Here is a 21,437-nt window from a genome sequence, read left to right as displayed (position 1 = left end):
TTGCCAGACATAAAACTTTTCCTCACCCAATTTCTTTTTGCATTTATTGATGATTTATTATGCTGTAAAATGTCCTCATTTGCACCCTCAAATACTGTCCTCCCTTCTCATAAAAAGAAAAATCGTCAAGAGCAGTTTTTAAAATTTATAAGTGGAGGGAAGCCTGAGACTTGTGGGGAACAGGATTTGCACAAGTTTATACAGTAAATCAGTGCCAAGTGACAAGCAGGACCACTCTAATCCAGTCCAGATCTTTAGTTTATTACAAACACTCTTTAAAGAAATAAGCAGGATATTTTTTCCTTCAGTTCTTTGCTCTGTGATAACTTATATTTTATTGAGACTATCCAGCTCAATGAAACCATGTGCTTTTAGTGGACGTTCCTGGCATAGAAATATGTTGTCAATGCTCTATTGATCTACCTGCACAAGCCAGTCCAACAATGCAGTGTAACTTTAATTCCTTTTGATAGTTTGCTCTTTCTTGACTGCCTCTGCATCTTCAGAGACTCGGTCTCCATGCCTGATTAGTATTGTAATTTTTATATTATCTTCTCATATGGTGGAAAGTTTAGATACCTGTTAGAGAAACTGTGTAAAATCTTCATCTCCCCCCTCTTCCCTTCCATTCCTACAGATTTGATCAATGCAGAACCTTAATACCTTTTAAATCCTTTCTTAAAAACATCATTTACCTTCTCCATGGTTCTTCCAATACAGGAACTGTGGGGGTTTTAGGCTGTATGGAACTGATGGAGTTTATGCAAGAGCAGTGTACCTGCAAAGCAACTTTGCAGTCCATTCATTAAACTTTGTCTTTTGCAGTCCATTCATTAAACTTTGTCTTTTTTTTTATTTTTTCCCCATGTCCACGTAACAAATAGTTGCCATTTCCTTCTCAAGAGAGCAGATGGTTATAATAAAAGCCTCTGAAGATCAATGCATAATTTTTGGTGTAACTTAACATCCTGGCCTAAATGGTGGTTTTGTCTCCTGACACAGCACTTCTTTTATTTCATTTCCTCTGAATATTATATCATAACAAATGTGGTGCTTCTTGCAGCATGCTTTAATGTGGAAATCCCAGTGTTAAAAATCAATGAAGTTAATTAGTAGTGATGAATGAGTGAACATTAATTGCCAGACTGGCCATTAGGATTGCGGGCGGTCAGAGCTGTCAGAGGGTTTTAACTGCCCAGCCTCAGCTCCGATTGTTTGGTGCACTGTGGGCACTTTGGTTAGTTTTATCATAATGCTAATTAAATGCCTTGAATAGAAACTATTAATGAAGGATGTAAGTTGCCTATCACCAGATCTGCAAAAATCTATCGGTGTATCTTTTCTCTTTGTTACATTAACATGGGATTGTCCCACTCTGTGTGATGATGGGTCAGTCTGGAGCAGCGCAGTTGACTTCATTAGAATTATTTGAATTTACCACAGTGTGACTGAAATAAAAAACCTGTCAGTTGTGATTTATTTGCTGACTTGCTGTACCTCAGATTCTTCTTACTATTCTCTGAGTAACTCTACAGAGTCAACAACCAGGGTATGAAAGTGACTTTTCCCTGCTCCAGTACCACAAGCAATGAGGCAGCGCTGTGCAGTTATTTGTACACGGGGATGGAACAGATCCTGACCCTGCAAGCAATTAATACTGATTTTTTTCATTATAATTTCCTGTCTATCCTTAGCATCAGTGATGTGCAGGGCTTTCACACAGCATGACTGTGGCAAAGTTTGATAGTGTCACAAAGCTTTAAAAGCCCCCCCTTCCCTTTCATTATGTCATGGAAGAAAAAGAATGCCCAATCCCAAAGAAAACTCTTTTCTTCTTGCATGACATAACCTCTTTCGTATTTGAAAGTCTAGTGCCAGAAGTTGAATTGCTTGCTATTTAATCTTTACTAGGAGCAGCACAATTTAGCCTTTGGAGGGGAGGAATTGGAGAACAGAAACAAACAGAAATACACGACTGTCTTTCTGGTACAGATAGCTATTAATGGACTCTGAGGCAGGCCAAGCTCTTGCTCAGAGCACAGCAGTTTTTTATAAACCAACAGAGGGCTTTTGGTCTTTGTGGCATTACGCTTTCCTGCTTCTAAACAAAAAAGAAATAAAGCTTGTGTTCAGTTGATGAAATGTAAACTGACTTTCTCTAAAAGGAAAACTCTTGCCCTCACAGTGGGTTGTGCATTTACTTTCCAAACTGAGTCGAGGTTACCAATATAAGAGTCAGATAAATGATCAAATGTTCTGAGAATTCTGATTTCTCCTTTTTTCCCTTATATCTCCACTTGCCTGATATTTTCCAGCCAATATATTTGAGCAGAAGGGCATATTTATACTCTTTAAATGAACCCTTCCCAGCAGTTGGGCTGGGTGGGCTGTGACTCAGAGCCAGAATTAAGTGTTTGTTCTGAGAAGCTCAGCTCAGTGTGGTCAGATCACAGCTGGAGCATGTAAATTCTAAATGCAGAAATTATAACTTATTCTTGTGGTCTAAATTAGTTGGCAAAGTATCTGAAAATTAAGAAATCAACATGCTTCAATTACTTGCTGGGCTTGAAAATCTTTCTCCAGCTACTGCCTGTGTCCAAACTCCCACCTCATTGGAAGAGCTGTCCTTCCACAGCCTGGATAAACAGGGAAATCCCTAGCCAGGTTTTTCCATCAGACTGAGAAAAAGGAGGTTATGAGCTGAGATTTCAGAGATCTCTCATATTTCCCTTTCCTTGTTTAAAAAAGATAAGAAAGGAGAAAGTTAAATATAAAAAATGTTCACATAATACTGAGAGCAAAGAAAATTAGGATTGGGAAATAAAAAAGTTAAACCTATTTGCTGGGTTGGAATTACATGATCTTTGAGGTCCCTTCCAACCCAAGCCTCTCTGTGATGAGTTCTATGATTCTGATTTTTATTTCCATTCTCTACACATGGGTGTGTATGCAGCCTCCTGGGCACTGCAAGTGAATGACGTTTAATCCTTGGTGCACTAGAGCTTGTCTGAAACTGTCCTATAAGTATTATAATAAATTAATTAAAGTAGACATTTTTAAACCAATCAATTTTGATGTAATTATCATGTTGGTGTTCATTACTCAGCAGACAGAACAATGAATCCTGAATAGCTTTTGTTTTATTTATATCAAATGCCAATAGCTTAAAATAGATTCTCTGAGCAGCAGAAAGATTCTTCCTGTGGTTTCCTTCTGTGTGGGGAATTTACACCTTGGGATGAGCTTTGTTCAGTTCCATTTGTGCTGGAAATGCACCAGAGCCAGCAGTGGCTGTGACAGCAAAGAGGGGACCAAGGAGACCCTGCCAGGTGTGAGGAGTGCCATGAAATTCTCCTTCTCCTCCTGCTGAAGGCAGAATCCAACTTCTTTTGTCCTTGGCACTCAGCTCTTCTGCTAATGCTGCCACAAGCTCATTTTGAGTAGGATGACCTGGTAGCCACCCATGTACAGCATTAAAGGACCAAGGAAAAATGTTTTGGAGATGATAAAAACACCTCAGTGTGTTGTGTGTAAGAAAAGGGCATGAAAAGATAAATTCCCAAGTTTAGGGCTCGGAGTGAATATTTGTTTTGGATGTGTTTGGCTTGAGGCTTGTGAGCTGCCAGGCACATCTCAGGGAACAGAGACAGCAAATTCCTGCCACAGCCACGGTCTCTGGCTGCAGGAGGGATTACCTGGAGCACATCTGTGCAGTGGCCAAAATGCAGATTTACTGCAGCTGCTCTGCATCTTGTCCTGTAAAATCAATCATTTCCTCTCCAGCTCTTTGATCTGTTCCCATACTTGGAGGAAAGGTGAAATCTGTGGTTTAGCACAGGCCACGGGGGAGAACAGCTTCCTGAGCTTTGTCTGGAACATCTTGGGCACAGAGACATGCAGGTGTGCTCTGTGCCCAAAGAGGATCAGCCCCGGTGTCCCAAATCCCCAGTTTTTCTTTCCCTTATACACAGAAACTGCCTTAAATGTTGATCACCCACCAGTGTGAACCAAAGGGCAAATATCATAGATTTCAGTGGGGTTGGAGAACACTCCTAATATTCATATTTTTCACGTCCAAGCTTTGGAAACATGGGATAGTTTTGTGGAGCTCTTTTCTCTAATGGCAGCTGGCCAGACTTGCTCAGAAAAAGTTACAGATTCTAAGTTTCTCAGCAGTGAATTGTGCTGACATAAGTAGGCAGTGTAAAAACATGTGAAAGACAAGACTTTGCTTTTTTTTTTCCTCCTAAGACTGGAGAAAAAACTACAAAAGTATTTCCTACTGCCCTGAGCTAAACTGGGTACTGTGGGTCCTGTGCTGGCTGAGTTGCTGGCCAGAGTTCTCCATCTGTCCCACTGGAAGTCTACCTGAAAGGAATGAAAGGAGCTGTGAAGGGCACAGGAAAGAAAAGCAACCCAGGAGCAATAAAAAGAAAATAGGGAAATCTGACATTATGCTAAGAAATATTTTTTCAACTCCCACGTGAAAATCTATTCAATGATTTTTCATCTAATTAATCTAATTAAACATCTAATTTATATATTCTTTATTTAGAGGATTTTCATGTTGCTATACAGTAAGATTCGCAATAATTGTGGTTTAAAATATGATTTTGGAAAAATGAATGGAAAGCAGGCAACATGATTAGAAGAATTCATTTCCTGAGCAAAGGTCCATGTCTCCCATTCTCAGGATAGTTGAGCAGTGCACAATCAGAGACATAATTCCAACAATAAACTGCCAGTGGAGCTCACACCATGTGGACATTCCAGTGTGCCTTGGTAAAGCCCTCAGAGGAGAAACAGATTAAAATTTCAGATTGTGACATTTCACAATCAGTGAAATGTAATTTTTCTTTTCAGTGGCAAATGTAATTTTTTTTTCCCAGGAAAAAAGTGATGTTGATTTTGGTTTGTGCTTTCACCCCAGGTTTGCACAGAGCAGAGCAAGCAGTTAGGTGATTATGATGCAGCTAGAACAGAGGCCAGACAGTATTACAGGAATAAAGTAGGTATTTATTAAGAAGGCCTCAAGGGACACACCTTGGGCAGTACAAGAGCCTGGCTTGTGGCTACACAAGATGGACCAAAGAGCGACAGCAGGTCACACATTTTCACACTTTCATAACTTTTGGTCCATTTCCATATTGGGGTTCATTGGCCAATTACAGCTTCAGGTTATGCAGTCCCATCTTCCCAGATTACTCTTCTCAATTGTTTTGTTGTTTATAATTTTTGGGCCTGAAGCTGCAACGCTGTCCTTGGTTCTGGGGCTGGAAAAGGATTGTTTTGTCTGACTGAACTGTGAGGAGAACTTGCTAACACTCTGTATGAGGTTCAGAGTTATGTACTAATGCAATACAGAATCTGGAAAATATAAAAGCTAAAACTTAAGGCACCAGTTCAGGATGGCCACAGCTTTGTTCTCCTTTGCTGGGTTGCAGCATAGAGCAGGTGCTGGGTGATGTCCCTGGAGATTCAGCTTTTCTCCTGTTTTTCTCCTGTTTTCTCCCCTGCTATCCTTCCTCCACAGCTGTCCTTGAGTCTCACCCCTCACAGTGCTCACGTCCTTCTGAGCTCTCCCAGGCAGAGCTCTGGAACACAGCATTTGTTGGATAAATGGCTTAAGGACAAAGGTGTCAGCGCAGCCTCCCTCAGCTGCCTGATGGCTTCCACTGAGGTCAGGCCCTGGAGACACTTTCTAGATGTGGTCAATGTTCCTGAGCATGTCCCAGCTCTAAGGCACTGCCTCCCTCAGCAGATCTGGGTGAATTAATACTTTTTAGTCTTAACTTGATATTAACTCTACAGAAAGTTGGATGGCTTTGCTGGTGTTTTAGTTTTAGTTTGCAGTCAAGCAGATAAAGGCACTCACCTGTTCCATTTGCCTGATTCCATCAATTAGACAGTGACTGGCAGGTGAGGAAGTCACAAAAACAACCTTTTCTGCCTCCTCATTACTTCAGTGTGAAACTGTTCTTGTAGAATGTCATTCTTCCTGTGGGGACTCTGGGAAGAAGTCTTTCCACACCATGTTGTATAAGGTGTTTGAATATTCTTACAGACTTGGCTTAAAGTTGTGGATAATAAAAATAATGGATAAAAAGTGTATTTGTCTTTAAAGCAGCTCCTAATCAATAGGATTTTGTTTTGCCAAGTGGTTCAATATTCAAATAGCATTATTACAAAAACCACACCACTTGCTTGAAGTGATTGTCTATTCTTTGTCATGTCCAGAACCTCCTGGATGTGTTTTGATCATTTTCTTAGTAAAAAGTACTTCTGCTGCTTCAGATCCTGCTTTTTCCTATACAATACTTCAATGAAATAGTCCATGAGGTAGAGAAGACATCTGTCCATGTAGATTTGAAAGGAGACATGGTTGCACCTTAAACTTACAGAAGCTAAACACCATAATTAAATTACAGCGTCTGTGCCGTGGAAATATAGATTTATGATAACACAGCAGTAAAGTCTTTTCTTCTGGAAAGTAATTCATTTAAAGAGCTCACTCATCTCATCTGGAACAATACTTATTGAAAGATCTGGACCTCAGTTCATACATCATCCTTAATGTATTCTTATCTAAACTCTGCCACATTCTGTGGGATAAGGACAGGCAGAATTTAAATACGTGATGCTCCTTCCTCCCAGGGTTTACCTGCGTTTACATCACCCACCTGAGCTCCTGGTTACAGAGGTGCTGTCTGAAGAGCATTATAATGGCAGCAGAACAGCAGAACTGAGGAATGCATGGGATGTGCCAAAGAAAAAGAGAAAAATAGAAAAAATATTCTTAATATTCAGGAGTCTGAAAAATCAAAGAAATATTTAGAGCAGATTTCACAACAGACAAGCTCTCCTAAAAAGAATTAAAAATGTATGATTGAAAACTAGAATGTCAAATACTGAGTCTGTTTACAGCAGGGGAGGAACAAAGCCTGACAAGGAAAGTTCATGAGTCAGCACTTGCTGGTACTCCACGAGGGGCTTTGGGAACCAAGTTTCCAGGACTGAGGAGCAGCGTTGTCATCCCTGATGCAGCAGAGCAGCGCTGACACTCTGAGGGTGGGTAACAAAGGCACCAGAAAGGCTGACTCAGGTTCCTGCTCTGCACTTTGAAGGGCAAAATGGCTTTTATTTATTTTTTTTTTTTCAGGACTCTTTTAAAACTCAGATTTTGCAGCCAGTGGTGCACAAGGTGATAAAATCCCACCACCAGATAATCATTTATGGATCAGGTAATGATTTTCTCTTGTTCCCTATTGACGTTTTTCCACTTAAGTGAGGCCAGGCACTTCTATCCAATACTGATACCCTCAGTGGGGCTGCCAGTGGTTTTTTATAAGCAAGGGAAGGAGTGAAGGCTGCATTTACAACAACCTGCTTGGAAGTCCTTGGCACCTTTGTTGTCAGCAAAATTACTTGAGCAGGAATGCACATTCTGAAAAGGAACAAATTAATATCTGGATTTTACTCCTGTCAGGAATTACATGTTACAGACAGATAGTATTAAAGACCCATTTTTACATAATGATTTTTTGAAGTGCCAGTTTTTCTATTTGTGTCTTTGGGAGAAGTTTTTTGGAAAGTGTTGTGCACCATTTGAAGCTGCTGCATAAGTGATCCTGGAGGTTTTGCTTATAAAAGAACTTTAATTAAAATTTAATTTTCTGTTGCTATAGTTTTGGTAGTAATTTACAATGAAATTTTAATCTTATAAACCACTAATAAAATGCACTTTTTTATCACAGAAAGTTTTATTTCAATATGATACAGCCAAATAATATGCTTATTTAGCTGTGAATGTATATTTCTTTACTGTATCTTAGAATGGAAAAATAAATGTAATTAAATTTTAGTCAGTCCAACAAGCTCAACTAGAGCATACAAATAAACTCAGTCTGTCACTGATGTCCAGAGAGGATCAATAGAATGGAAATTGCAGTTTCCCTCCAAGTGCTGCCATGTTTTATTGCTCACCCATTTCCAGCCAGTCCCCTTTCCCCTGCCAGATGGGGCCCATGGCCATGCCAAGCACATGGAATACAAGAAAACAGAGAGGCAACATCTCCAAATGATGCACAGCTCATGTTCCTTTTCCTTTCTGTGTTCCCCATCCCACTTGGGCAAGGTCCTGAGAGCTGTTTTGTCTCCCCAGGGAGCAGGAATTTCCCTAAGGGTGCTCAGTGGTGGGAAGGTTTGGACTTGAGCTTTGAACTCTTCTTTAAGAGGATGTGGTATCACCCACAGCCCTGCAGCCTGTGCCTGATGCTGCTGGCTGGGAGAAGGCAGGGATGGAATTCCAGCAAGGGGAAAATGCCCTGGCACTGCTGGGCCAGGGCTGGGATCTCCTGACTTGTCTGCTGGATTCATTGCATTTCTTTAAGCTGCAAGTCGTGGCCCAGAAGCTCAAGAGCTAACCTTGAAGTACATCTGAATATTTGTGTGTATTCCTCACCCAGCAATGATGCCAAGCTCACCCTCAGCCAGTTTTGGCACAAGGATAAGGAGTTAAATCTGGAGAAGCAGCTGGCAGGAGGCTGCTCTGTGGCAGCACAGGCTGCAGAGGAGGGGTGGATGGGCCCAGACAGCCACTTTGGGACTGCAGTCTCTTTTTGGTGTGATATTACTTGATTTCAAATTAATGGGAGCAACTTGTGTGCATCAAACACAGATTAGACTTTACAAATTCGTTTTCTGCCTCTCCAGCTTTCCCTCCCCCAGGTCATATTCCATATGCTGGGAGAATTTTGTTTGATTTGTCCCACACAGAGTGGAGCAATCTCTGCAAGGCCAGGGCCAGCAGGGCTGTGCTCATTTGAGGTTTCTGGGCTACAGCAAGTGGATCATATTTCCAGTGCTGAGGCTCTCAGGGTATTCACAGGGTGTTAATGATTTCACATGAACTTCAATGCAGTCTGAGGGGACATGGGGCTCTAATTATTCGATCCCTGCTCAGATGCACACTGAGCACTGTACCAAACCCAGGGAAACCTTCCACTACTCTTAGCTACTCTATTTAGCCTAAATTAATTTGAAGTCGAAGTCATTGCCAAGATTTGAGTTCACTGGAGTTTTTCCCAAGCAGAATGAAAATTAAGACAAACATACAGAAATTCTTTTTTCCCAAGGCCTGTATTTATCATGCATTTTTCCAAGTTCCTCATTGTTGTTGAGATCCAAGTTCTTTCACCTGCCAGCTGCAGTAACTTAATGGAAGAGCAGATTTCTGAGCCTTTATCTAGTCCTTACTTTCAATCTGACATTTATTTTTTTTCTCATTTGAAATTGATAGACTTTGGCTTCTCCTTCTAGTGAATATTGGATAGGGGGTGGTATATATTTATACACCCTTCTGTTTGTTCCAAACTGGGACCATCTCTCCTGTCCTCTGGTGAAAAGAATCTTCCCCTTGCATTGTAAGGAGTGAGAGTCCCACTGGGAACTCTCCCTAGCTTGGATCCCTCAACCCTTATTGTGATTCATTGTGGAATAGCAGCACAGAGGAAAACTGGAAATTCCTGTGGCACATTGTGTGTCAAATCTATTTGGAACTTTCCAGAGACCAGGATTTGGGTTTGTGCTCTGCATTTCTCCTGCTCGCTGTGACATTTCTTCCTCAGCTTTTGAAAATGACTTCAGGATTTTGGGAAGTTGGTGTGCTCTGTGTCCTGGCTCTGAGAGTTCCACACCAGCCCTCAGACCTGAGCTGGGAGCCTGACAGGCCATCCCTCCAGTGATGGGGAGTCACACTTAAAAAAAGCATTTCAAGTGTTAGGAATAGGTGGGAGTAGAGGGGGAGAGGCTGCCAGCCAGCACTGTCCTCATTCTTTATGCTGACCAAGGTTTGCATTTTTCATTCAGGAAGAAGGGAAATGTTTAATCAGGTACTGTGCACTTGCTTTCCCTCACTTTTTCTGCGTGTCTTTGAAAAAGTATGAAAAATGCATAAGTTGGACAGTGATGTTTGACAGATTATCTCTGGGATCCCTTGGGAATGAAGAGATTTTGCAGTTGGGCTTCCTGACGTGTTATTTAGCAGAACAGACAGACCTTGAGTCATTTGGTTTCCCACTTCCCCGGCTCCTGGAGTACAACTGAAGTACATGCTGGAGCAACATGGGAAAAAGCATTATCAGATAATTAGACTGTGTCATGAAGATGTAATAAAAATCCTTAGGAAATTAATTAATGCACACGTACAATAGCTACTTTACACCACAACACTTGAGCCATTTAAAATGAGGTTCTTTTTAAATAGCAAAAGCAATTAGTCTGCTTGGACTGATTGCTGGCCAATTTTCGTAATGCAAGACTTTTTTGATTTATGGGAGTAAAAAAATTAAGAAGTGGAAGTGTAAAATTCCATTGTGGCTGTTCTTAGCAAGAAAACTATTGAGCTCTGTAGCTGTTTTTTCCTGAGCTGCAGCTCTCTCTTGCTTCCTGCAATCCCGAGTTTGAAACTTTTAATGCATTATCTTCACAAATATTAGCTCACTGGTACAATAATGTTTACTAATATATGCTGTGTTCAGATACAGAGTTGGATGGTTTTTTTTATGGTAAATCTCTTCCTCCTTAAAGAAAACTTATTCAGGCTGAAATATCCACGTTCTTTTTGTCAGCATCGTGAAATAAATCCTCATCTAAAGTCTCTGGTGCCACAACTTTTACTTTAATAACAATAAGCCAGAATAACAGCAGTGAAAGTAAAGCAGGAAATGCACAGTGTCCCTGGAATGGCCACAACCTCCAGGGCTGAAACAGAATTCCTGCTCCCAGGCTGGGTGCAGCACAGACTCCTTGCCTGCCTTACAACAGGGCCATTGGTTCTGCTGAAGGGCTTGTACTTGGACATGTATTTAAGCCTCTGATTGAATCCCAGCTCATCTGGGAAGTCAGGAAGTATTGACAAGATTTTTTTGGGCTACAAAAAACTATGAAAATTTCCTGCATCAGCTGCTGTCTCTCCACAGGTTGGGGTTGTAGCAAGACCTCAAGGAGCTGAAGGGAGTCGTGGTCATGTATGAGGCAGAATTTTAGGCAAGTGAGGAGCAGTGAATGCATCATAACTTTGATGGTGGTGTCAGGCAGCTTTAGCTGTGCCTCATTCCCCTGCAAATGCTCTCCCCCTCACAGCCCATCATCATCTCCTCTGTCCCTCTCTCTGTGTGTTTTCTGCTTGCCTGGGTTCCTTCAGGAAAGGGCACATCTGCTTGGCTTCCCACCTCCCTGCCTGCACGACCTGGAGCAAGATTAGGGCTTCACATGCCTTTTCTTTGGTAGAAAGGGAAAAAATATTGAATAAGTGACACAGAAGAGGAATTGCTATGCATATTAAGCAGAGAGTGATTGCTGACAGCATGCATTATGTAAAAGAGGAACCTGCACAAAATGAAATACAAACCTTCCTGCAATTTAGCTGTTAATTTAATGTATATTATAGGATTTTCAGGTATTACATTGTCTAGGGACAGCCCAGCTTAAATTTTCTTACAGTTCCTATAATGTACTTCTGGTCTTTCTATTTCAGCTGCATCTCAGAGTGACTTTTTAAGAGCGTGTAATGACAGGACAAGGGGGAATGGCTTCAAACTGGATGAGGGTAGGCTCAGATGAGATACTAGGGATTTGAGGTAGTGAGGCCCTGGCACAGGTGCCCAGAGCAGCTGTGCCTCCCCCTGGATCCCTGGGAGTGCCCAAGGCCAGACTGGATAGAGCTTGGAGCACTCTGGGACAGTGGAAGGTGTCCCTGTCCATGGCAGGGGGTGGATGGGCTTTAAGGTCCTTTCCCACCCAAACCGTTCTGGGATTCTGGGATTCTATGCTGAACTTTTTCTTTCAAATAAGCTTTGACAGAACTTGCCATCATTTCAAAGTCTGAAATCACAGAGAAGCAGCTTTCCTGGGTACAAACCCAGATAAACCCAGCTCCTATTGAAAGTCGTGTGTGTTTATTTTTAGCAAACAGTGATGAAGTTATTAGGGAATGGCATTTGCAAGGAGCTGTTTTATCCAGACACATGTTTATTGTTAGTTGTAAATAGCAATAATATTGCAGCCGTGGCCCATTTGTTGTGTGTGGAAGTGGCAGGTGCAGACTGACTGAAGCAACCCAACTCCACAGGAGGACTGAGCATTGCTTGGAGCCAGTTTGGTTTGACAGAAACAACAGCTCAATCTTTTTTCACTTTGTCTGATGGGAAGGAAATGCCTGTGATCCTCTGGGGCCACCCACAGGGCTGGACACAGGTGGAAACGCTGGTGGAAAAGCTCTGGGCTGCAGGGAGCCATCACACAATGTTCCACAGACCTGGCTTTGCTGCACCTGGATGTTCCCACCTTCCATGGCAGGATCTTCTCAGGTGCCCCATGGTCCTGCTGTGCCCCTTGGAGCTGCTCATCATCCTGCTGCTCCTGCAGGTGGGTGTGGGCTGGGATGTGGGGAGGGGGTCTGGCTGCATGGGGGGCACGGCAGGAGGATGGAGCCAGAATCTCCTTGGGGTGCTGAGCACGAGGATCAGGGGCAATGGGCAGGAGATGGCAACAGAACACTCCACCTGAACATAAGGAGCCTTTGCATGACAGAGCACTGAGAAAATCCTCTGTGCCAGGAAAGAAAAAATGTGTCTGGTTTGCTGGGAGGTTAACATGTCAAAGAGGCTGTGAGGCACTGAGCCGGGCTGGGGAGCTGAAAATGGGAAATAACAAGAAACAAGAAGAGAGATAGAGGTAGAAGCTGTTCCGTGGGGAGAGGGTGGGAAGGAACAGGCTCTCTGAGTGCCCTGATCCATGTTTTATCAGAGAAACTTGAGATTTGCATCACTGCAGAGCATTCTTACTGTGACCTGATAGATCTTGGTGTTCCCTATCTGTTATTGTGAAGTCTCCCGTGTGTCACTTTGGTAACAGAGGGGCTTATTCAGCAGGAGCACTTGACCCAAAATCGATGGCTCAGACTTGAGATTGTAAATTAAACAGCTTTTGACCAGAGCTGAAGATTTTGTACTGTAGAAGTGAAAATTCAGATAATGGCTCTTCTATGAATAATATAAAAGTCAGATTTCAACAGACAAGCTGGGATGTAGGAAATGCAGGGATCATTTCACTATCACTCCATTCACAGGTACTTGGTTGTGCTGCCTGTCAGGTGAGATATTCCCTGAATACTTTTAGTTGGACATTGACATTGTGTATTTGAATTGGTAACAGGGGTGGTACAACATGTTAAAAAAAAAAGGAATAAAAAGAGGAAAAAATTGTTTTTTTAATCTGTTTGGTTGAGGTGAAGCTGAAGGAAGCTACTGACATATTTGCTGCTATGGATTTTGACAGAAAATTTGCAGGTTCACAGTCTTGGAAAGTGTTAAGTACTTGGTTTCTCTCAGCTCCATGAATCTTCCCAGGTACTCAGTGTGTTGCAAGACTGCAAACAGCTTCAAGAAACCTTCAAGCCATCAGATGGGGCATGTTGTAAACCACACAGTGTTTTTTAAAATATTGTTTAGTGATGCCAAAATTTAAAAGGCTTTACTCGGTAATTTAGCTATAATATTTTACCCGGTGTAGTTCTGTTACAACCTACTGGGAAATATCCCACAGAATGAAGGTATGGGTTGCTTATATGAGCTCTCAAAGAATGTCCCTTTTGTATGCTGGGCTTTCCAGTCATCCTTAGGGTTTGGTTTGAATCCATTCAACTCAAGCAGTGGTCACCATGGGATGCTGGAGATGTGCACAACTCTCTGGGAGCAGCAGAAAGCAGCTGCCTGTGTCCCACCTTGGAGCATGGCACAGTTCTCCAGAGTTCCTGCCAATCCATGCCTGGAACCACTGGGGTTAAACTGCAGAGCTCTGTGAGAAGCAGAGGGTGAGCAGCTCCAGTGATCTGTCTACCAGGATATTCTCTCCTAAGTCTTTTCTTCCAAGAGAAATTCACATTCTATCAAAATGAGGGTGGATTGTCTGCTTGATGCCACTATCCTACTGTTTCTGCTGGGTAAAGGCAAACTCTTTCTTCCCACCCTAAATAAGAATCTGGATCTTTGGCCTGTAAAAACTGTCTTCCTCTTGATCTCAAATGATGGATAATGATGGATCTTCAAAGTGTGTCAGCTTCATCTTTTCCTTTTTCCCTCTCAACAGAGTCTAGACATTATTTAAACCTTCAAAAATGTTTCCATAAAGAAAAAAAAAAAAACACTTATTCTCCTTTCCTATACAGAGAACTAGGAGGCTTCATTTTGGTGAAAAAGGTCCCTTATTTTAAGAGTTATTTGCCAGATTCTGAGCTTTCAGGGCAAACTGCCAACCCCACGGTTTCTGCAGGCATCTGGGAGGTCACTGAACTGGTTTATAAGGAGTTATCATATAGTGATTACTTAGATGGCTTGTGGTAATGCTATAATGGCAGTTCAATTAATATGATAAGATCTTAATGGGTTGTGTAGAATATTGTCTTTTAATCTATGCAAAGAGCCAAGGGTACAGCAGAGGTGCATATAAATCTGACTAAAGCCAGAGTGCTCGTGCCTCTCACTTGCTAAACCCCAGCTTTTAGACCACTGTAGGCAGAGGAGTTGTATAGGACATTCATTTTTCCTGGTGGTGATAATATTGTTGGTGAAAAATCTGCCCACAGAGGGGATATAGAAAGCACCTGTCTCCAAAAATAGAGGCCTCAGCTCCTACTCAGAGAAAGAAGATGCTTGATCAGCAAAGGAGTCTCTGACAGGCATATCAAAGGCCAAAAGAGTGACCTGTGGGCTGAAAAACATTTCAGGAGTTTCAGCTAAAAAGTTGGGCTTTTTAGATAGAAGTTTTAACAAATCTGCTTTATTGAGCTCAGTTAGTGACTCCTGGACACATTCAAATTTAGGGATGGCTCTCTCTATAGCAAATAAAAGTCAAATGCCAGGAGCCTTGTTTTTTCTCACTTACCTTTCCCTGGCCCATTAGAAGTGTCTTCAGCCTCTGAGAATTCCCAGTCCAGTTTCAAATCTGGGAGTTGGGCACAGAGTAGAGTCCTGTCATAGAAACTGGTAAGGAACCTTCCAGCTCTATTGCACACAAGTTTACCTGGGCTAACAAAAGTCATAAATCCTCATCTGTACCAAAGTGGTGTTGTTGTAGGAACAGGGCATTAAATAAGACTTGGTTGCCTAGTTTAGATTAAAATTATTTCAATTTAATGCAATGGGGCATGGGAATGTCTCAGCCAGCAGGGCTGTCAAATCTGAGTTTTTTCAGTTCATATTCACAGAATCATTTAGGTTGGAAAAGCCCTCTAAGACCATCAAGTGCAACTGTTCCCCCAGCACTGCCAAGGGACACTGACCCATGTCCCCAAGTGCCACATCCACAGGACTTTTAAATCCCTCCAGGGATGGGGCCTCCAATACTGCCAGGGTTTGACAACCCTTTTGTTAAAGAAATTTTTCCCACTATGGAACTAAATTTGGAATTTTTCTTTGCTGCTACAGATTAATTGAAAGGAGCTGTGGTAGAAAACTTCCTGCAGGATCTGGGAGGGAGGATTTGAGCATCAGTTGTGACAGTTTTACACAGGGGAAGGGTGTGGAGGAAATACAAAGAGCTGCCTGTGGTTAAGGTGAACAACTGGGACATGGATGGTGAGGAGGAGATGGGAACCCACAGGGAGGAAAAGAGCAATAACTGCTTGATTCAGACCCTGAAGGCAAGAACAACCTTCCTGTGCTGAGAGGAGGGGATGGGTGTGAAGACTCAAAGGTTTGGACATGGTTTAATAATTCAGAGTTTCTTGACTCTGAAAGTCAAACATGTCTTCAGTGAGAACCAGATCTATCCTGTCCTTAATGAGTTCCACAGTTCCAGTGGAGGGAACATGATCTCTCCAGCATGTCCAGGGCTATCACAAAAGATTTCTTGCCCTTCTGAGTAATTCTGCTGTGCAAAAGGGTGATGCTAAGCTTAGGCAGATGTTCTGCTGCTCTTCCTCTTCTGTGGTCAGGTTGTTCATTCCACACCTTGCACATGGGCTATGAATAAACTGCAGCCTGCAGTTCTCGGAGAGCAAGGGAGCATTTACTCAATGGTTTTGAGCACATTCCCTCAGCTAGAGAAACATTCTGTCTTTATTCTGTTTTTTCTACCTCTGCCTTTTTATTAGGAAAGAGGACTGCATCTTTAATGCACTATTTTACAACCTTTTATGTAGAAAGATTAACAAAAAGGAACCACACTTAATTTAAGGTGACAACTTTGGTTTGCCTCTGGATTCTTTTTTGGCAGGTATTCCCTTAGTAAATTACATTTGACAACCTGAAATAAATTCAAACCAAAATTTATGCCTGCATTTGCTCACAGGGTTGTGGTTCATCAGACTGTGTGGTTAAAAAGCTATGAAAAGTAACAACTAATTTCAAAATTTATTTTTAGACAACCTACACAGACTACTGATGCTAAAACTTTGTGTAAGTAAAATCAGGTTTCTGATCATGTGGAGGTAATTTTTCAGCTGATAATAGAGTTTACTTATAGATGTTTGTGCAAGAAAAAAGAAAACAACATTATGAAACAAGAAGAAATGAGTCATAATGATACACTTTCAGTTGCAGTTTAACACAAAAAAGGTTTTAGAAACATAACCAAGGACATGGCATCATTGAAAATTTTCCCAAAGGAGAAGTCAATGTTAGCCGAGATTGCCAGAATTTACTTTAGCTATTACTATGGATGAATAATTATGCTCAATTCAGCCAGTGATATGAGTTCACAGCAGGTTAATTGGTAATAATGGGTTTCATTCCAAACAGTGAGGAATGATGTTTCAACCAAAAAAATGCTTTCACTGAGAGCTGAAGATGTCCTTGCTTTCTGTGCTCCACAGTCACAATAGCATGTGTAGGACCCCAGGGCCCTGGGTTCAGGGAGCTGCCCCTGGTTGCTTGTGGCTATTGACAGGGGATGGAACAGTCTGGAGCACCATCTCAGCTGGGCAACCTTGGCCTGCTTTTAGAAATTATTTTCCTTCCCCCTGGCTAAATTTTATGTCTGGACCAAGGAGAAAAGAAGGATCTTGTTAAAATCCCCGATGCAGACAGACCTTTATCTCTGTTGCAGAGGTGTAAACATAAGAGTGAGGCATTTGAAGAAAAGAAACTTGGTATAAATTGGCCTTAGAAGAATTTTCTGTGCTCGTGCCTATGGAATAGCATGGGAGTTCTCCATCCCTTCCACACTGCACCATATAAATAATAATGAAGCAGGAATAAGTCTATTGATTGTGAGCTGGCTAAGAACAGCATCTGAGCTCTCAATTCAGTCTTCTCTTCTTTCAGCACCTTCCCCTGAGACAGGGCTCTTTGTCATGTGCACACATGCCCAGGAATGAGGAGTATCAATGTGTAGGACAGGAGAAGATATGAACACAGTTACCCTGGATAAGCCTCCTCACCTGGGTTACACCCCAAGTCATCTCCCTCCAAGTGTTTTATCAAATTCTTCCATCCTTCACCGTCTGTGGATGATTTTCTGTCTCAGCATTCAAGTCCTTGTTTTTCCTCTGCTTCCTAAATTGTGGTTTCTACATTTGAGGATCCCAGTGGCTTTATCAGAAGCTCTCCAGACAGCAGGGAGTAAATCTCAATTTAAAAAAGAAAAAAGAAAACCCTCAATATTTAGTCCTTTCATTAGTTCAAAAAGAAGGAAAAAACCCCAAACCTCTGTATGCATGTTCAGAAGCTGCTGTGTCTAGTCCTGTTGGATTTGTATGCAAGTCATTCCATACAAAGAGAAGTTGGAAATACATTAATAGGACATTTCCAAGGTTGAAATATTTGGGCTGTTATTTTCTCCTCTACCCTAACTGATGTTTCTTTGTAAAGTTCCCCAGAGATAAAAATGCTGTTACAGTGTTTGGATTCTTCCCCACTTTGATGAGTCAATGCCCCACACTCTGCCTTGGGATCTGTTAGAGCTGTAGCACATGGAGAGTCCATGGAGATGAGCCCCCTAAGTCTGGAATCACAGGGCTGTGGGACTGAGCAGTCCCCAGTCAGGCTGGCCTGGCCACTCAGCTCTGCCCCTCAGCCCTTCCTGCAAAATTATCCAAAAAATGCAGCGTATTTCCTGTGAGCAGTGCCTGCAGCAAGGCATGGGAACAGATACAAAGGCCCAAATTCAGGATGTTTAGACATTTCAGCAGTGGGTCAGTGGATTGGAAATGGAACACAAACCCGTGCTCTGCCTGGTGCTGTGAGGAGTGGGCTCAGCTGGGAGCTCAGTGTCCTTCCAAACACGAGTTTTAGACAGTGGGAAAAAGGTTGTGAGTTTGGTCCTCATATGGGCCATTCACTTAAAAGCTGGACTCAATGATCCTTCTGAGTCCCTCCAACTCAGACCATTCTGTGATTCTGGGATTATCCAACTGGGCCTTTTATGCACAGTGTGGGCCTTTTCTCTGCTGAGCTTCTACTGTTCTATCTTTTGACTGTGCTGCTTGTATTATATTCACTTTCCATACATTTTGTAGATTTTCCTGTTGAAAATTTTACACTGTGTTTATTTTTATTTTAATTTCTTCTTGATTTAGTCCTGTGTGATCTTTTTCCTTCCTTGCTCTTTGAGACCTTCAAGCAGAAGGAGGTGTTTGTTAGCTGTCCTGAGGAAAGCTGGAGCCTGTGCTGAAAGTCATCTCCAGTTATGTGGACACAGGTAACCCTGAAATACTGACCAGCACTTGCCCTTTCCTCTCCCTGAGGTACTGACTGCTTTGCCTACCATTAATTACACCACCTGCAATCTCACCTTGGACTTTTAAAACCTTACGTGGTGTTTTTACTTCAAGATTGTCTCAGATACAAATTGCAGGTAATTATCTACATCCATCATCCTTCCCTGTGTTTCATTAAACATGGAATGGTTCTGCACTGCTGTCTTGACTTCTCTGTTCCATTTCCCTCTCTGCCCATCAGTGTCATTAAGGAATTTTTGCTTCCAAGGTCTTCAAAGGGCAGCTAGGATAAGTCTCAGGAATTGGAACACCACATATTAGAACAACACCACTGCGCCCCCCCCCCCCCCCCGCCCAAAAATAATAAAGCATCCAGCATCTGTCTTGGGTAGAATAACCTTTTGCTTCAGGCTTTCTCACTCCTGGGAGCTGTATTTTACCCTGAGGAAATATTTTACTGCTTTTGTTCCCTGAGTCTGCCAGCAGAGTGATATATGTAGATGTATTTAATATGCTCTCCATGCAGAATCCGAGGTGACCTATCCATCCTGCACTCAGGTTCAGGAGCCTGCCTCTGGTTTCACTGACCAGGAAGGAGCTCTCCTCCAGTCAGGGAGCTAATTCCAGTCTGATGTTGGTGAAAGTAATGAATTAAACCATGAGATTGTTCTGTGACTACAGGAGTGGAGCTCTTCCAAGTGCTTTCCTTGCAGTGTAAATCACTTGGATTCAGATCCTGAGTTTAACTGAATCACTCATTCCACTGAAGCTTTGAAACAATCCAAGGAATCTGCTCACTTCCTCAGGCAAGTGAGAAGGGTAGCATGTGATGCTCTGGTTATAGAGCAGATTTAACACTTTTAAAAGTCCAATTAGAATCACAAAATTCTTTGCATTTGAATGCATTTTGAACAACACAATTTAGATAAGAAATAAATCTATTTTGCAAATAAAGTTTCAAAATGTTGCTGCTCTAGCAGCTGAATGAGTCCTACAGATGTGACAGGAATGCTTTGAAATGTAGCAAAACGCTTTTTAGCCTGTTGAAGAGCTAGAAATTGCTCACATTAGAATAGAAATGGGTAGTAAATTTATATAATAAATGATGAGCAGTCTGAAGTGCGTGGATCAGACATTCAAATTGGTTTCTCTTGTAACTCAAATGAAATTTAAGTTACACAAAGATGAAAAGGGAAGATGTGAAACAGCACTTGACCAAGGTGCAAGGTCCTGTACCTGGGTCAGGGAAGGGGAACATCCAAGGCCAGGCTGGATGGGACTTGGAGCAGCCTGGGATGATGGAAGGTGCCCCTGTCCATGGCAGGGGTGGCACTGGATGGGCTTTAAGGTCCCTTCCCACCCACACCACTCTGGGATGCTGTGAATACCTCAGAGGTGAGATTCAGTGGGATGCTGTGAATACCTCATTTGGCAGAATTTGTATGAAAAATCAGGCATTCTTGCAAATGAGAAAAATTATCCACTGTTTTCTAGTCCAGATTCACTTGCATGCCTCCAGCATGTGAATAGTAAGGGATCTGAACTACTTGGACTGCTGCTTTGACTAAATGTAGCATTTTTTAAATCTCTTTTTATTTCTATAATATTTTCAACTTTGCAAGTGCTATGAACCAGCAGTGATAGTGACAATATGGTGATTTTTATCAGCTGAGGAAGTGCTCCAATTCTCCTGCATTTCTCTATCAGGATGTGAATTCCTTCAACCATAAACCAGAATCCTAATTATTTATATATTGATTATATATATATATAAATTATTTCTGACCCACACTCTAAGAGATTTATTACTGTAAAATCCACTTGGTTTTTTTTATTATGCTCTAGGTGGTGGGAAAGGTTTTGACTGATATCCTACCATGATATTAATAATATTGTTTGTATATTTTAATGATTGTAACTCAGCTAAATGAGGATATAGATCTGCAATGCCAACATATTAATTTTGTAGTAGTATAAACATCTATTTTTTGTTAATGCAACTTCCATGTTCCCTTTTAATTTCATCAGCTGATCCTTGTTCTCGTGTGCAGGAGCAGGCAGAAGAAGCTCCAGAGTCATCCATCACAATTTATAAAAACTTTTCAGCAGTGTGTGGGTTGTCTCATGCTTTCAGAGAGGATATAATTCACTGGCTGTTTTCTGCTGCTGAGGAAACAGAGCCTTTCTCTGAGAGCAGCAGGAACTGGGCTTCATTTATGTGGTTTTTTACCTCTCAATGGTCACAGAGTCCATGGAATGGTTTGGGTTGGAAGGGACCTTCAACACCCTCTTGTTCCAATCCCAGTTTCCTCTAGAGCAGGCTGCTCCAAGCTCCATCCAGCCTGGCCCTGATCCTCATGCCCTTCACTCTGAGAGGACAGCACAGCCTTATCTCACAAGGGAAGTTTAAATTATTTCCCCTCACCATTAAACTGATGCCCTGGAAACATTTCTGAACAAAACGTGTGAGAACAGAAGAGGTTTAATTACAGTCAGGGCCTTTCCATTACAGCAATTGTGTGCCATGAGGTCCTTTGTCATCTTCCCTTTAAATAACTGGTCCAGTCTAATAATTCCACAGATGTCAAACTGAAGGAAGTGTTTTTATCATGCTCATGTTTATGTTTCTACATTACAGGTGTGTATAATGTTCATGTAACACTGTACACACAAATTTGGATGGTCCAGATCTAAAACCAAATTTCAGTGTCTGCCACTG

At 41.9% G+C, this 21,437-nt stretch overlaps 1 protein-coding gene across 12 annotated transcripts in view; it reads left to right on the top strand.

Annotated features, from left to right (window-relative positions):
- MEGF11 (multiple EGF like domains 11) overlaps positions 1–21,437 on the top strand; it is a 255,172-nt gene that overhangs the window by 21,001 nt on the left and 212,734 nt on the right. Inside the window, exons 1-2 of one of the 12 annotated variants that reach the window (XM_085588996.1) lie at positions 6,950–7,068; positions 7,160–7,241. The exons of the other annotated variants lie outside the window; for them this stretch is intronic. The gene's annotated coding sequence lies outside the window, so the exon portion shown is untranslated. Of the gene's footprint in view, positions 1–6,949; positions 7,069–7,159; positions 7,242–21,437 lie in introns of those variants that run through there. 12 annotated transcript variants of the gene reach the window in all.

This window comes from Lonchura striata, chromosome 10, assembly GCF_050655825.1.
Source record: "Lonchura striata isolate lonStrDom1 chromosome 10, ASM5065582v1, whole genome shotgun sequence".
Lineage (NCBI taxonomy): Eukaryota > Metazoa > Chordata > Aves > Passeriformes > Estrildidae > Lonchura > Lonchura striata.
This window is presented reverse-complemented; position numbering and strand designations above follow the sequence as displayed.